General features: G+C 35.0%; 1 protein-coding gene across 1 annotated transcript in view; it reads left to right on the forward strand.

Moving 5' to 3' along the window:
• The window catches only part of ROBO2 (roundabout guidance receptor 2), a 637,624-nt gene that overhangs the window by 272,359 nt on the left and 348,524 nt on the right, over window positions 1-16,741 (forward strand). The gene's annotated exons all lie outside the window — the stretch shown is intronic.

Consider the following 16,741-nt stretch of genomic DNA (forward strand, 5'->3'; position numbering starts at 1 on the left):
AGAACTAACAGCAGCAGGCATATACAAAAAAAAAAAAAAGTAGTAATATAGACACACGATATATAATTAGGCAGAAACAAAACAAATCTAAGAGGATTTAAGAACAGCTAATCGCTTCAGAACCTGTAAGCAGTTAAGTCTCTCTGCACTTGTCAATGAGGCAATGCCGGGTGTTTCAGTCTGCCTAAGTTCGAATTAGGAGGTAATCAGTCCAGGTATAACTAACAGTCATCCTATCCCGGCTCGTGAACCAACCAAGGGGGGGATCTCCTCATACAGCAAAAAGGCAAGCACCCAAGGCGCACTTAGCATTACCTCGTTCCACTGCAGACTTCCACGTGAGTTTTCCATATTCACTCCTGACAGTCTCATGGAACTATCAGGATGTTTTACAGCGTCACTGTGAGTGTCTCTCTTAGGTAGTCCCAGCTCATCTGTTACATCCAGGAGCCATGGGTCCTTAGAGTCAGCATCACTCTTCTGTGTAGCGGGCTCCTCATAATCCAGAGCAGGCGTCTCAAAGTAATGCGCATCCAGATCAGGAGAAACATCCCAGATCGCATAACCTCTCTCTACACTAGGTCCGGTCGTGCTCTTCGCTTGTATCCCGTTTGGTGCAGCAGAGCCATGCGCTGTAAGGATACCAAGCACCTCATTTCTCAAGATTAGCTCAAATCTTCTAAACTGAAGATCAATCTTGCGTTGCAGGTCGTCGCTCCACGCTACCATGTCCACCATTTTAGCAGCAGTGTCAGGGTTCTCTAAATCTCCCATTAGAAGTCACAAAGCATCAGATAAATAGGTATAGAACAAGGATACATAGCAATAGTCGTATCTGTGTACAATTTGACCCAGAGGTTTAAGGGGGGAATACATGCGGCAGCCCCAGTCACGTTGTTCACTATCTGCAGATCAATGAAGACCTTGCTCGCAGAAGTTATTGTGCGTGGCTCGCATTGATAACATAGGCCAGGGTGTCAATTTTCCGCTCCTTAACTGTTGATGTAGTAAATAGACAATCGCAGCCTCCAAGTAAGCACTCCTGACTAAATAAATCTTCAGAGGAGCAGCTAAAAAGCACAGTTAATGAAATATTAATGAAATATATGCAGGAGCTTCACTAAGACACGTCCTGCCGCTCCAAGCATAGGCTCCGCCCCCCCATAACCAGAATTTTTTTAACAATTTTACTGCTTTTAAACTTTTGCTGCCCATTATATCTTATGGTAATGTCGCCTGAAGCATTGCCTTTATTATTGGTCTCTTACAATGCTGTTACTGTTAGGGAGAATTGTTTGGGAATGCTGCTAGTTTTAAACAAAAATAAAATATATGGTAATGGTTAACCCTATGGATACCAGAATTGGCTGTAGCACATTGCAGAACAATGTATCACAAACATTTACTATCCAAAACATGAACAGAATTTTGGACATTCCTACAATAGCCACCTGGCAGCAATGTCACATCTGACAATCTTGCTGTAGTCAAATTGCACCATTGCACCTGCAATGTTTGGCAGCCATAATAATACAGAGAGAGGACAATTTATACAAGAATTAACTTTTTGTTCTACATTTTTAAATAAACAAACAACCACAACGTTATACAGATGGCGGTATATCTATCTGGTATATTAAGGTTGGCATTGAGTGTCAATGTGCAACCTTAAATGAAAAAAAAAAAATACATTCCCTGTCACCCCATGTTGTTATGACCTCATTGGCAACATTAAACATCCTAAATCAAAGATGCAGAAATTCATTTTCATGGTAAATCACTTTACTTTTAACACCAAAATGTCAGGTAGTTATAGTTTCCAATCAATTTGTTTTATGTTGACATGGATCACAAGCATATTATTAAAGCATAACATTACTTTAAACAAAGTATAACAATCTGTAGAATCCATTTTTGCTACAATATCTATAAAGTGTTTTTAGATTGTTATTGTTGGAAATGTTGATTTGACTATTAATAATTGTAATAGACAGAGACTGTATGAAGCAAATATATTGTGAAAAGTTAATACATCATCAAGAACATAAAATCTTGGAATATTACACATCTTATGAGAAATCTGCAATCCTTCAAAGTTTTACACTGTGGATGTAATAGCGTAGAAACATTTAATAAAAATCTAAAGCAAAATGCATTTGTTATGTTCTAACAATAACCAGCCGACTGGTAGCAAACACTATTAATTTGAAGAATATTCATAATCCAAACATTGCCTGAAATAACTGCCATTCTTATAAACAGGGAAATGTTTAATTTATCTGGAAAACAGATTACTAAGAAGTCTGCTAGATTGCATGAAGACAGTTTCTTTCATTAAAAAGGCTATTTAGTTCTAATGAACCTATCCACTAAGAGATGATGGAAATCTCTCATGAGAGTACAAGTCTTAGTTATTAAAGGTTTACATCTAGCTGCTAAACCATCTTGAAAAATATATTGTGCATCTTGGAACTTTCTTCATCTCTTCTAAAAAAATCTACCAGTCTGTTACATATGGAATACTTTGACTCGCCCCTGTACTAATGCAGGTAATATTCCATTAAACAAAAAAATAATCAATTTTGAATTGGTGATAGTGTAGGCAGAGCTGGTGATTGTGTGATAGTTCCATTGTAGATTGCCATTACCTTGAGAAACATAAATAATAATTATGATTGAAGGACTTCTTCTTTATTTTCATTTATTTGCTGCTGATGTTTTTTGTTGTTGGTCAAGTGTGTTATAATGAAACATCTGCATATAATTCATATAGTCTTCGGTCTGAAAAGTCAAACATCCAAGTCCCAGTTTCCTAAATGTTGCTTTGATTGAAGCTTATGGCCTATATGGTTATATTCAAAAACAAACATCAACAATATGCCCTTCATTTGCAAGTCTGTGTCACAGAGATGCAGTTCAGTAAAGTAGATTAGGTTAAAAACTAATATATATTTTCTTGTGGCCAATGAAGCTCTGCCAAATAATGGCAGAACCATCTTCATTTTTTGAAGGGCATCTAACATCAACCATTGAGATCTACACAAGGATAAAAGTTTACAGATATTCATTTCTGGGCATCAAAAAGATTATGTGGTTCACTCATATTTAATCTCCATACCTTCAGCAAATACAGTACACCCTTAATTTCTGAAAGGCTTGGTTCCTTCTTAGAAAAGAGATATGTTAATTTCATAGTAGTCCAAAGAACTATATGGTTTTGAGTATGTTTTAATTTCCTAAGAAGTATATTATAAAATTTGTTTTTTCAAGATAGATTAAACTTCAACACAATAAATAATATGAAAGTACAAATGAAAACTACTAAAAGTCATGTTCAATTTGAACTTTTGCTTCATCCAAAATTGGTGATTTATTTAATATGTTTGTGTTCCATATGAAGTTTAGAAAGATCAGATGTGTTATCCATTTCAAATATCTTCTGTGATGACATACAATTTGCACTTTCAAATTCAAATGCTGCGTTAGTCATGTTTTTTACATTTTGTTACACTTTATCATGTTTGTAACTTATTAGCCTCGGCCATATAAAGTAGCTCATTTACTGAGAAAGGATTCTCATTATGCCAATCTAATTAATATATTTCAAGGTGTTTATAATGTTGGACTTTTATGTAGTATTAAATAAATCAGCCAAAGGACCAGTAAATACAGTAGATTTGCACAATCAACAAATGACTGATAAAAAGACAATGCAATAGCACTTAGTCGGAAATTAAAAAGAATATTAGATTTTTTTCTGACAAATTTCAAAGTTTTATTTATTTCCACTGCCCCTGTATCATGTGACAGCCACCAGCCAATCACAAATGCATATACATAGATTCTGTGAATTCTTGCACATGCTCAGTAGTAGCTGGTCACTCAAAAAGTGTAAATATAAAAAGACTGTGCACATTTTGCTTATGGAAGTAAATTGGAAAGTTGTTTAAAATTGCATGCTTTATCTGAATAATGAAAGTTCAATTTTGATTTGAGTGCCCCTTTCAGGAACACCATGTTTGAATTAATCATCAGGCAAACGGAAGATGAGATTAGGAAAGACGTGTCCAACATTTATGCTTGAGTCCTGGAGATGAACTATATCTTTGGGATGTGCCTCAGCTCACACAGAGCTGTCCTTAAAATTTGATCTGTCTCTAGTCCTCAAGGAAAAAAATTGGAAGTGCCTGGAGTAGGTAGTCTGTAAATTTAAATTAACAGTCACTTGGTAGAGAAATAAACTAATTGTAAAAATGATCCTTACTATAAGCCTTTAGTAAAAATTGCTGATTGTTTTCTTTTAATAACCTGAGGCTTTTAGCTGATGAAATAAAACATCTGAGATTTTTACCTTGCAATGTCATCACCTGTTTGGTTATTCCCTTGAGAGAAATTATAAATAACTTGAGCGTGTGTTTATTTCAAAAGAAAACAATAGAATATGTCTTCAGCATATCAGAAAATGCATAACACCATACACAGATAGATACAAAGAAATAGAAATATATGGTAAAAGCAAACATTTCTCATAAAATCTGTTATATAATTATAGATGTTTTATTTTTCAAGGCAAAAAATGTTTAGATATGAAGTCAGCACAATTTAACACAATACACTAGGAAAGGAATTGCCTATATTATGATCTGAGCTTGTTAGAAGGCTATAACTACCTACATTTAAAGGGGCAGTAAACACCTTGAGATTTGTATATAAAATGTTTAGTTATGTGTCATGAAACAACTTTGCAATATACTTTACCTTTATTTTGTCTCCTTTTTCATGTAGTTTAGTGCTAAAAATGGAAGATTTTATTATTCCCAGAGCTTGAAATGCACCCTATTGCTTCTTAATGCTGATCCTGCTACATATTTTTCCTATACTGGCTTTAAAGGAACATTGGGAATATTTTTTTCTTTAAAGGGACAGTCAAGTCCAAAAAAAAACTTTCAGTTTTCAAATAGGGCATGTAATTTTAAACAACTTTCCAATTTACTTTTATCAACAATTTTGCTTTGTTCTCTTGGTATTCTAGTTGAATGCAAACCTAGGGAGGCACATATGATAATTTCTAAGCCTTTGAAGGCCGCCTCTATTTTATTTACTTTTCACAGCAGATGAGAGCTAGCTCATGTAGGCCATATAGATAGCATTGTGATCACGCTTGTGGCTAGTGGCAGACACTGCACTAATTGGCTAAAATGCAAGTCAATAGATAATAACTAAAAGTCATGTGATTAGGGGCAGTCAGAAGATGCTTAGATACAAGTTAGTCACAGAAGTAAAAAGTGTATTAATATAACAGTGTTGGTTTTGCAAAACTGGGGAATGGGTAATAAAGGGATTATCTATCTTTTTAAACAACAAAAATTCTGGTGTTGACTGTCCCTTTAATGATTCAGACAGAGAATACCATTTTAAATAACTTTCCAGTTTACTTCTATTGGCTTCATTCTATTGATGTTGTTTGTTAAAGGAGCAGCAATTCACTACTGGGAGCTAACGTAACATATCTGGTGAGCCAGTGACAAAAGGCATACATGTGTTATGAAGGGTTATGAAGTCAGTCTTATTCTTTTATCATGCTCATAGTTTAGAGAAAGGTTTGTCTTCTTCACTTATATTAAAACATACCCTATATGTCTTGAAAGGTTGGTAAGCATGGGATACGTTTATCAAATGTATATGTGGTAGTAAGAGTTGTGTGTTGCACTTAGGTCAGGCTAGTATTATCTCATGATTGTAGTCCTTTTTCTGTTTTGGTCCTTTTCTTTCAAGTCTAGTTTACTGAAGTCTTACAACATATGTGTTCCTCTCCTTCCTCTATGGCTCCTCACCCCTGATCAAACACGAACCAGACTGATAGTCCCCCAATTTTACCTTCTGTTACACCTTTTTCTGTACTCATATAATTTATATTGTACCTAAACATATTTTACTTTTTACTTGTGTATAATATGCTTCTCATTTATTCCTATTACACATCCTTCGCTAATGTTAAGAGACTTGGTCTGTTCTCTGCCCATTGAAAGACTGTTATTTCCACATCCCCTACAGAGTAGAACTGACATCAATAGATCAATAGGAGACAGACAATTATACTACATTTCAGAAGCTCATAACTAGCATAACTAACTCTGGCTTGTGGTAAGGCCCATATATATATATATATATATTTATTTTTTTTAAAGTTAAAACACAATAAGAATGTCATTCATTTTGCTGTGCATTTTGAGATGATTTCTTTGTAATTTGAAATCCCACAATCGTGCCTTATTTTCACTAAAAAATGCAAACTACATGAATAATAGATTGCAGTCAAAATTGAATGCAGATTGCATGTTCAGTAAATATGTGTGTAAATATTTTAGTTAATTTGCATCAGAAATTTTAGAGTATGAATAGAATATAAAAACAAATCTACTTTGCAAATTTGCTGAAATGCAACCTAGTGTTTAATTTTCCAAATATTATTTGAGGGCTTTGAATGTAAATTTTTCAAACCAGACTTGAATATGCCTGTTTTAAACTTAGAGACATTTATCAAATGACAAAACAGTTTATAACATCAAATTATTTAGCAAAATAACTTTATTGATAACAATAATGCAAAGAGCAACAATATGCATTTGTAAAATTATCAACGTCATCATTTTTATATTGTCATTTTATTAAACAATGTCATCATCATAATAATGATTTTTATATCATCATGTTATAATATTACCGTATAATTATCTTATATAATAAGTTGATTATTAGAAGTATTATTATTATTATTATTAATAATAATAAAATTATAATAATTTTAAAATATCTCCTATTTAATTGGCTTATTTGATTTTAATGTAGAAAGATAATTAACTGATTTTTTAAAAAAATGAACAAACAGGTTTTATAAATGCAAGCTATAGTATAGGATAGGAGTTTAAATGTCAGCACAGTGCACCATTGATTACTATGGTATTGAATATCTTTATCTTTAATAAAAATTTGAATTGATATTCACATGACATAAAATAAACTATTTTTCCTGAACATTAAGAAAATATACAAACATGAAATATACTTTTAAAAATATATCAAATATGAAAATATTTTATTTTTTAAATATCAGCAGCTCATAAGTAAATTGTTAATGCTGTATAGGAAATCTGAGGGTTATGAAGCAATGTAATATTCACAAACGTCATTACACTGAAGTATTCATACATCATTCCGTCTGTCTCCCACAGTTCCCAAAAACAAGCTGTCCATCCAATCATATTAGTCTTTGCAGTTGAAACTGACAAGTGAATAAACCCAAGGGCCTTATGTATTGAAGCTATCCAATCAGATACAGAGGATGCACAGTAGAAATGCAGGAATAAAATCAATGCAATAAGGGAGCATTTTCTTCTTATCAGAGACTATTTTAAGCATAACAAACTTGCTGTAGTGCATACATCCAATAAAACAAAAGTAAATCCTGATATGTGCTATGCATAAGAGTGTAAATAACATTTAAGGTAGGAAGGCAATTTCAGTTTACAGTCTATTGCCTTGGGGATATACTTTAATGGGTTGATGTGAAGCCTTTTACATTATATCACTAATGACATTTTGAGGACATCTGCAGTTGGTAGGAACAGGACAATAAGACCAGGCATTTCCCTGGATGTGGATTATAGTTACTTCATTAAAAAAAAAAAGAAAAAAAGGGAAAATGCTTCTCTTTGAAATTAAAACACAGATACATCTTTTTATTTGGCAGACAATATATTAATTTAGGAACTTCAGAAGAAGAATTATTAACATGTGATTCAAAAAGGCAGCTTTGCTCTCTTATGGGAAAGCAGAGGCTTTATTTGGCTGACTATCTAAATATCTTTATTTGCATAAAGAATGGGTAATCTATTGCTATGTGTATGCTTTTGTGTTTTTGTAAAACAGCTAATATTGTATGCTAAACATAGATTAAAGGGACATTAACTGTTATTTTTTCTTATAAATGCATCAGTAATTAGTCACTGGATTGGGAAATTTCTGCATGCAAAATTCATTTTTAAACAACATTTAAATCAGACATTTTGTTAGCATCATTTGCCTTGTTTTGCAGTCCTAGAAAATGCCCCTATTTTTAGCACCAAACATTTTTAACTGCAGTGAATAAAATTTTGATTGTAATGTCCTTTTCAGCAAAACAGAATAAAAATGCCCATTGTATTTAGCCTCCCTGAATGCAATTGCACTGATCAAACAATATCTATGTAGAATGGCAGCAGGTCCCAGTAACTTCTTCAGAAAGCACATCGACCTCTCGGCACAGTGAGGTAAAAAACACAATTTTCTGAGATAAAATACAGGAAAATTATAGCAAAAGCAGGCAAATATAAAATAAATGTAGATACAAAGCTTTTACCCTACACATACTTACATATTTTGGAGTACATTACAAGTAGCCCTATTGTTAGTGGAAGTCGCAATCAGCAATATCACAATTGCGCTAACTTGCGTGCATATTACAAGTTTAAATAAAATGCTTTCATTTGAGCGCAAACAAAGTTAGAGCATGTTGGGCTTGCATTAGTGGAGACCTCGGGGCCGATTTATCATGGCCCGAATTGGGCCAATTACCCCTGTTTCCGTGCGAGCCTTCAGGCTTGCTGGAAACAGGAGTTAAGAAGCCTCTGAGGCTGCGGACAACAATCTGCCCAATTGTGTACGATCGGGTACATAAACACCCCCTGTTAGTGGCTGATTGGCCGCAAATCTGCAGGGGATGGCATTGCACAAGTAGTTCTGGTGGACATGATCCGCTACAGCGGATCATTTCTGCCAGACATTGATAAATCGTCCCCCTAGCGTAAAGTGTAAGAGTTAAAATAAAGTGCATCAAACAAAACATAAATACATTAAAATAAAGTGTTATACTCATATATACACTATCTTATAACAATTATTTATATAATTATTAATACTTAATAATACTGTGTATTTACTGTAATTATTTTAAATTTCAATGTTTTTCACATAGTAGAAACTTAGTATATTTAAATATATATCCCTATATATTTATCTGTATATATCTATACCTGTATATATTCATATAGATATATAGGTATAGTTATATAAAATACAATAGAGTTTAAAGGGACATAAAACAAGTTGAGATAGAGACAAAATATAATAATATGTACTTTAATTACTTTACCTGGAAATGTATATTGCAGTGCCTCGCCATTAACCCTTTCTTTTAAGTTTCCGAATTGTAAAGCTCTAACTCCTCCCACACAATTAATTTTATGGTTGTATCTATATCCACCATTGATATGGTAGAATACAAGACTTTAACATCATTATATGCTGGAGCATGCTTAGAAGCGAATAAGCTGTTGTGAACTCAGTTGAAATACAATGCCTGTGTTTCTGATGTTAAACACTGATAAGGGGGAGGGGGTGGATCAGTCTTCTCCAGAGATCATAGCTATGTAAGTAATTTTGCTTGTTTTTTTACTTAATTAGCCCTTTTAGGATATGCACAGATCTCAACATGTTTTATGGCACTTTAAAGGAATATTTGCAAAATCAAGTTACTATAAAAGTCTCTTTAAAGTGAAGAATCATCACAAGGTCTCCTTTGTTTGTCATATGAGACTAAAGTTAATATTATTTTAATAGCAACTGAAATGGCACTACACTTTCCAGCTGATAAATCAGAGCCACTCAGCGCAGAAGTCGCTGGCACTAGAAACTCTGATTGGTACGTGAGTTGGAGTATATTTAAAATTCTGAGTTGCATTGCAGTCCCACTGCTTTTAGAGAGGTATTTTTATTTTCTATTTTATTTTCATAGAATGACATTAAGATTGTAGCCCCTAGGCTGTTTTATTTCTTGTAAAGGGCATTACTATATTTTCATGAAGAAAGATTGATCCGAAGACTACTCATAGTGCTTGTTATGTAAAAGCATAAGAAGGTTTTTGGGAAAACTGGTTGACTCCCTCCCCTTTCACACAATGCACAAAGTAGAGATAAACCTGGGCTTAAAGTAAAAAAAAAAAGAAAAGAATGAAGTCTGTAGCTGTATATCTAAAAAAAAGTGTTTTGCATAATTTAGGTTTCCTAATTTTACTCAATTATTTTTGCACTGATTAAAACAATAAGCTCCATTTATCAAATTGCGGTTGCAACCTCAGTGCAGGCTTGCATGAGCAAACCGGCAGCTAATAATTAAGAAGTAGCGGTCATCAGACCATTGTTTCCTAACCTATACACAAGTTCTATGCTGGAGGTTTTATATCACACCAGACTGAGCCGACCAATAATAGGGGGCGGCACTGCACAAGCTGCGATCTTAGGGAAGACCGGTTTGCAGGGTAATTTGTTAAAGGGGGCTCAATATCTTAAATGATGGTAAGTGTGGCATTCCCATGTCACTTTCCACCCTCAAATATTTATTAAAGGGACATTAAACTCATAAAATATATCACCAATTAAGCACTGTGAAATAAATTATTTAAAACCATTCAACAACCATTGTCATATTGTTAGCAGTTCTGGGGATATTTATGTTCCTGTCTCCTTTTCTGTCTCCAATTATGGAATGATGTAAATGAGCTTGTGTTCTGATCTAAACAATCACTGTGAAGAATGTTGGGTTAAAATGTGAACAACTATAAGAAGCAGGCATTCCTCAGTCCTTTAATTAGTGTTTTCATGTGGGTTTCCATACACCTAAACAGATGCAAAACAAATGTGGTTAATGTATATGGTGCAAATTGATTCAATATTGATAATACCTGCATGTGCAGCACTACAGGTTTTTCCATAAACCAATAATATTAATTAAAGTAACAAGGAAATATTTTTTTTTCACAATTCTGATAGAGCATACAGTTTTAAACTACTTTCCAATTTAATTCTATTATAATATTTTCTTAATTCTCTTTGTTGAAGGAGTAACAAAGCACCACTGAGAGCTAGCTAAAAACATCTGGTAAATGACAAGAGGCAAATATGTACAGTCACCAGTCAGCTGCTATCTCCCAGTAAGCCATTGCTGCTTCTGGGTCTACCTAGGTATGCTTTTCAGCAAAGACTACCAAGAGAAAGAAGCAAAATAGATGACAGAAGTAAATTTGACAGTTGTTTAAAACTGCATGGCCTATCTGAATCATAACAAACACATTTTGGCCCCTATTTATCAAGGTCTGGCGGACCTGATCCAACACTGTGGATCAGGTCCGCCAGACCTCGCTGAATACAGCGAGCAATACGCTCGCCGTATTCAGCATTGCACAAGCAGCTCACAAGAGCTGCTGGTGCAACGCCGCCCCCTGCAGACTCGCGGCCAATCAGCCGCCAGCAGGGGGGTGTCAATCAACCCGATCGTACTTGATCGGGTTGATTTCCGGCGATGTCTATCCGCCTGCTCAGAGCAGGCGGACAGGTTATGGAGCAGCGGTCTTTGTGACCGCTGCTTCATAATTGCTGTTTCTGGCAGTTATGATTTTCGTCAGAAACACGGGGCAACAGCTTTCCTGTGAGAAAACTCTCTAGTTCTATTGTTATCCTACAGAAATCATTGAAATATTTCAGTAAATTAGCTTCAAAAGTTTTGTAGAGAACTTAGTAAATAAAGGCAACTGTATTGAACTACTTCCATTTGTTTCTGTTTGTACCTATTTAGGGATAGATTACAAGTGGATCCCAATATTGCGTTTATGCAAGCACGATATTTGCACTCCACTCAGTATTATCAGCGCATGTAAATGTGCTCTGGTATTATAAGTGAGGTTGCATTCGCATTGCCCGGAAGCCTTGCGCTTCCATAGGGTCCAACGGGATCTTCATTTTCATGCCGCCAGACAGGGCAGACCACCTATTGCAGCGCAAGGTCAAATCGTTCAGCGTTGGGCAGAAATAAATAAATGTATATGAATATATACATATATATTTATGTGTTTATATGTGTAAATACAGTCCCCCATTCACCTCTATGTAAAGGCACTTTAGTTTCTTTTTTTTCTAACACCCCACATCCCCTCACTTTAACCCCTTATATCTGCTTAGTGCAGTTTTTTTTATAAAAATGGTTTTCTTTAATAAATCATGCAAATCCACTGTATTTTCAGTTTAATTGGGGCATATTTAAAGTGAAGGTCAATTTTCATCAATGAGTGCCCGGTTTTTAAAAATATTTTTAAAAACAGGGGCACTTTCATTGATGAAAATTTACATTGCACTGGATTTGAAGAAATACTTACCTTTTACTTCTGCAAAACTGGATCGCCGATCTCAGTCTCAGTTCCTCTGTACTGATGTCAGAAATGACAAAACCGACTTCCTCCAATCATTGCTTGCACCCCAGAGCGTCCAGCTCGTGATGTCCGGCTGTGATTGGAGGAAGCCAGTTTCGTCATTGCTGTGGTCTACAGCAGGAAGAAGAAGGAGGGGGATCATCGATCTGGCTTTGCAGAAGTAAAAGGTAAGTATTTCTTCAAATCCAGTGCAATGTTAATTTTCATCAATGAAAGTGCCCCTGTTTTTAAAAGTATTTTTTAAAAACGGGCACTCATTGATGAAAATTGACTTCTGGTTAATTGCACTAAGCACAAAGTGAAACCACAAGCTTGCGGGAGCATTTACCAGCCACTTGTAATGGCTAGTTATTTAACGTGCACCCATAAAGGGGCAAATTTACCCCTTTATGGACGCAGGTTAAGTTAGCGCTCCATTTTGTAATCTAGGCCTTAATAGGTTTAGTATTAATCTGTTGGCGCTCTACAAATAACCAACAATAATAATATTATTAAACTGGATAATAAAATCCAATGGCCATTTTCTTCAAAGAAAAATAATATGCACCATATTACTTTCTTCTAGTACTCATTAGTATTTAAAAACACAACTGATACTTTATATGTTTAAAAAATATCAACAGTAGAATTAAATTAATTGCTGATATATTTTGTCACATCAATTTGCTTTAAAATGTGTTTGAGTGAGGACGTTTTTATAAATTGATACATGATATAATTGTTTGAATGTATTTAGCTACAGGGTGCGTGTGTTTTTCTGAAAATTAGAGTAATTGCCTCAGTCAAGCCATTATTTCATAGACAACAGTTTCTATTCTAAGCTGAATGATTGCGTACGGCAAGCATTTCTGCTATGAATGGGTAAATGAAACTATTGGCTGGCTAGTTGTGTGTTACTGCAACACTGAACTTCTAGCCTCTGATATAGTGTTTTCCAACAAATCAAATAGATTGTATTACCCAGCAAATCTACAGGCATTAGCTGTAGTCCAATCCAGTGTCCTTGTAATGCTTCACTGAGCTTTATAAGCTAAAGACTCATGAATAAGAACAGTCAGCTGCTAGAAAAAAGCATGAACAACTCTTCGAGGGTTAATATCTACGGAGGCCAGATGTCAGGAGTTCATACAACTTTCATTAGGGTGTGGGAGGGAGATGTTGGAATCTCCAAGGGTGAGAACAATTCACCTTGTAAAAAATATCATTATATAACAGCAAAATGTTACACACTTTACAGTTGATATATTTTATAAATCCTTGGCTGCGTACTGTGACATTGAATGAAACTTTTCAATGCCAGATGTATTTTTTTTTCATTTTTTTCTTTCTGTTTTTTTTTTTAGGCACATGCATTAGTTTTATAGCACCATGACCTTTTTATTATTTAATCACCTGTTTGATCTTTAAATATATAAATAAATAAATAAAAATACATATCATATTATGCAAAATTTATATGAAAATATTATTCTAAGCTTTATTATTAGTATTAATTATCATCACCATCAATCAAATTGTCATAATAATTTTGCTTTATAACAGCTATTTTTTGATCATTTTATTATATGAAAATATGAAGTAAAATCTTTGTCAGTTGTTATTCAAGTTAAAGGGACATTTCAGCCAAAATTGGAATCCACATGGATGCATTTCAATTCTAAATAGAAGCATTTTTGTAATATACATATTTTAGCAAAAATACTTTGAATAAAATGTATAGCTGTTTCAAAAGTGTATATGAGTATGCACCTTGGAATAGCATTTTTAACACTTACAGCTAGATTACAAGTTTTGCATTGAGGCTTGTAACGCTGAAAATGCCATATTAAACTGCACCACAGCTATTACAAGTGTTGTCGGTAAATCTGTACTGCACACCTTTTAGCCTGTACCGCAACGTTAGTCCCGCACACATAATTCAAATTAGCCAATAGAATGAGAGCTGCTTAAATCCTATTGGCTGATTTGAATAGCCAATAGGATTTAAGCAGCCCTAATATCTATTGGCTAATTCAAATTTTTCAGCCAATAGGAATGCAAGGGACACCATCTTGAATCGTGTCCCTTGCACTGAAGCTTCAGTTTACGGCGGCGACCATAAGAAGAGGAGCTCCGCGTCGGATGTCTTCAGGATGGACCTGCTCCGGGCCGGCTGGATGAAGATCGAAGAGGCCACCTGGATGAAGACTTCTTGCCGCATGGATGAGGACTTCGCCGGCTGGATGAAGATAGAAGAGGCCGCCTGGATGAAGTCTTCTTGCCGCATGGATGAGGACTTCGCCGGCTGGATGGATCCTTCAAGCGGGACTTCAACAACTGTAAGTGGATCGTCTTGGGGTTAGTGTTAGGTTTTTTTAAGGTTTTTTTGGGTGTTTTTTTTTTAAGTTTAGGGTCTGGACAGTAAAAGAGCTAAATGCCCTTTTAAGGGCAATGCCCATACAAATGCCCTTTTCAGGGCAATGGGGAGCTTAGGTTATTTTAGATTTTTTATTTGGGGGGTTAGTTGGTTGGGTGGTGGGTTTTACTGTTGGGGGGTGTTTGCATTTTTTTACAGGTAAAAGATCTGATTTCTTTGGGGCAATGCCCCACAGAAGGCCATTTTAAGGGCCATTGGTAGTTTATTGTGGGCTAGGTTTTTTTTTATTTTGGGTGGACTTTTTTATTTTGATAGGGCTATTAGATTAGGTGTAATTCTTTTTTATTTTTGATAATTTGTTATTTTGTGTAATGTATATTTTTAGGGGGTGTTTTTTTTTTTTAAAGTACAAGAGCTGTTTATCTAAGGGCAATGCCATACAAATGGCCCTTTTAAGGGCCCCCCAAAAGGCCCCTCTAAGGGCCCTTGGTAGTTTATTCTAGAGTAGAGCTTTTTATTTTGGGGTGTTTTTTTTAAGGGTATTAGAATAGGATTAATCTTTATTAGTAGTTAGATAATAAAACTATTTACTAACTAGTCTACCTAGTTAAAATAAATACAAACTTACCTGTGAAATAAAAATAAAACCTAAGCTAGCTACAATATACAGTAACTATTAGTTATATTGTAGCTAGCTTAGGTTTAATTTAGATATAATTTAATTATGTTAAAGTTAGGGGGGTTTAGGGTTAGGTTTAGGGGTTAATATAGTTTAATTTAGCTTGTTGTAATGTGGAGTGCTGGCAGTTTAGGGGTTAAAAGAGTTATTTAGTTAATAATTGTAAATATAATTTAGCTTTATTATTATTATGTTAAAGTTAGGGGGTGTTAGGATTAGGGTTACGTTAGGGTTACGTTAGGGTTAGGAATAGGTTTAGGGGTTAATATAGTTTAATTTAGCTTGTTGCGATGTGGGGGGCTGGCATTTTAAGGGTTAATAAATGTAGTATAGTGGCGGCGATATCGGGAGCGGCAGATTAGGGGTTAATAATTTTATTTAGGTAGCGGCGATATCGGGAGCGGCAGATTAGGGGTTAATAACTGTAGGCAGGCATCGGTGATATCAGGGGCAGCAGATTAGGGGTGTTTAGACGTAGGGTTTATGTTAGGGTGTTAGGTTTAAATTGTATTTTTATTTCCCCATAGACATCAATGGGGCTGCGTTACGGAACTTTTGTTTCCGCGATCGCAGGTATTAGTTGTTTTTTTTTGCCGGCTCTCCCCATTGATGTCTATGGGGAAATCGTGCACGAGCATGTCTCAGCAGCGCTCGATTTTGTGCGGTATGGAGCTCAACACAACCATATCTCACGCAAAAGGCGTATGTTTGAGAACTTGTAATAGCAGCGCTATAGGAAATTAAATAACGGAACTTTTGTGGCGTTCGTTAATTTCTCTATAGCGCTCAAAACTCGTAATCTAGCTGATAATTTGCTAAGAGAGCCCTAAGTGATTGTATAATCTAGTAATGACATGATACAAGCCCCACTGGCGCACTGAGCAGCTGAAGTATTTAAAATGCCGGTGCAGTGAGAATATCTATCTATGCTTCACATGCATGTGCAGAGAAAATATTAACACTCAAAGAGTTATTGCTTTTACTGGAAGAATCTTTGCCAATACATGTATATTGCAAATATGTTTCTATTTAAAGATATAATTCAACTATGTGCATTTAAATTTTGACCAGAATGTCCATTAAAGCTCATTAGCTGTTTGGCACAAATGCTCACAGTAAGCCAAATGGGTATTAGCAGGAAGTACCTATTTTCCAATGAGCATTAGCAGGAAGAACCTTATAGCCAATAAACACAAGCAGGAAGTACATATCAACCAATAAATGCTAGCAGGAAATACCTATCAGTCAATGAGCCTTAGCAGGAAGTACTTATCAACCAATAAATGCTAGCAGGAAATACCTATCAGTCAATGAGCCTTAGCAGGAAGTACTTATCAACCAATAAATGCTAGCAGGAAATACCTATCAGCCAATGAGCCTTAGCAGGAAGTACACAACAGATAATGC

Source organism: Bombina bombina, chromosome 3, assembly GCF_027579735.1.
Source record: "Bombina bombina isolate aBomBom1 chromosome 3, aBomBom1.pri, whole genome shotgun sequence".
Classification (NCBI taxonomy): domain Eukaryota; kingdom Metazoa; phylum Chordata; class Amphibia; order Anura; family Bombinatoridae; genus Bombina; species Bombina bombina.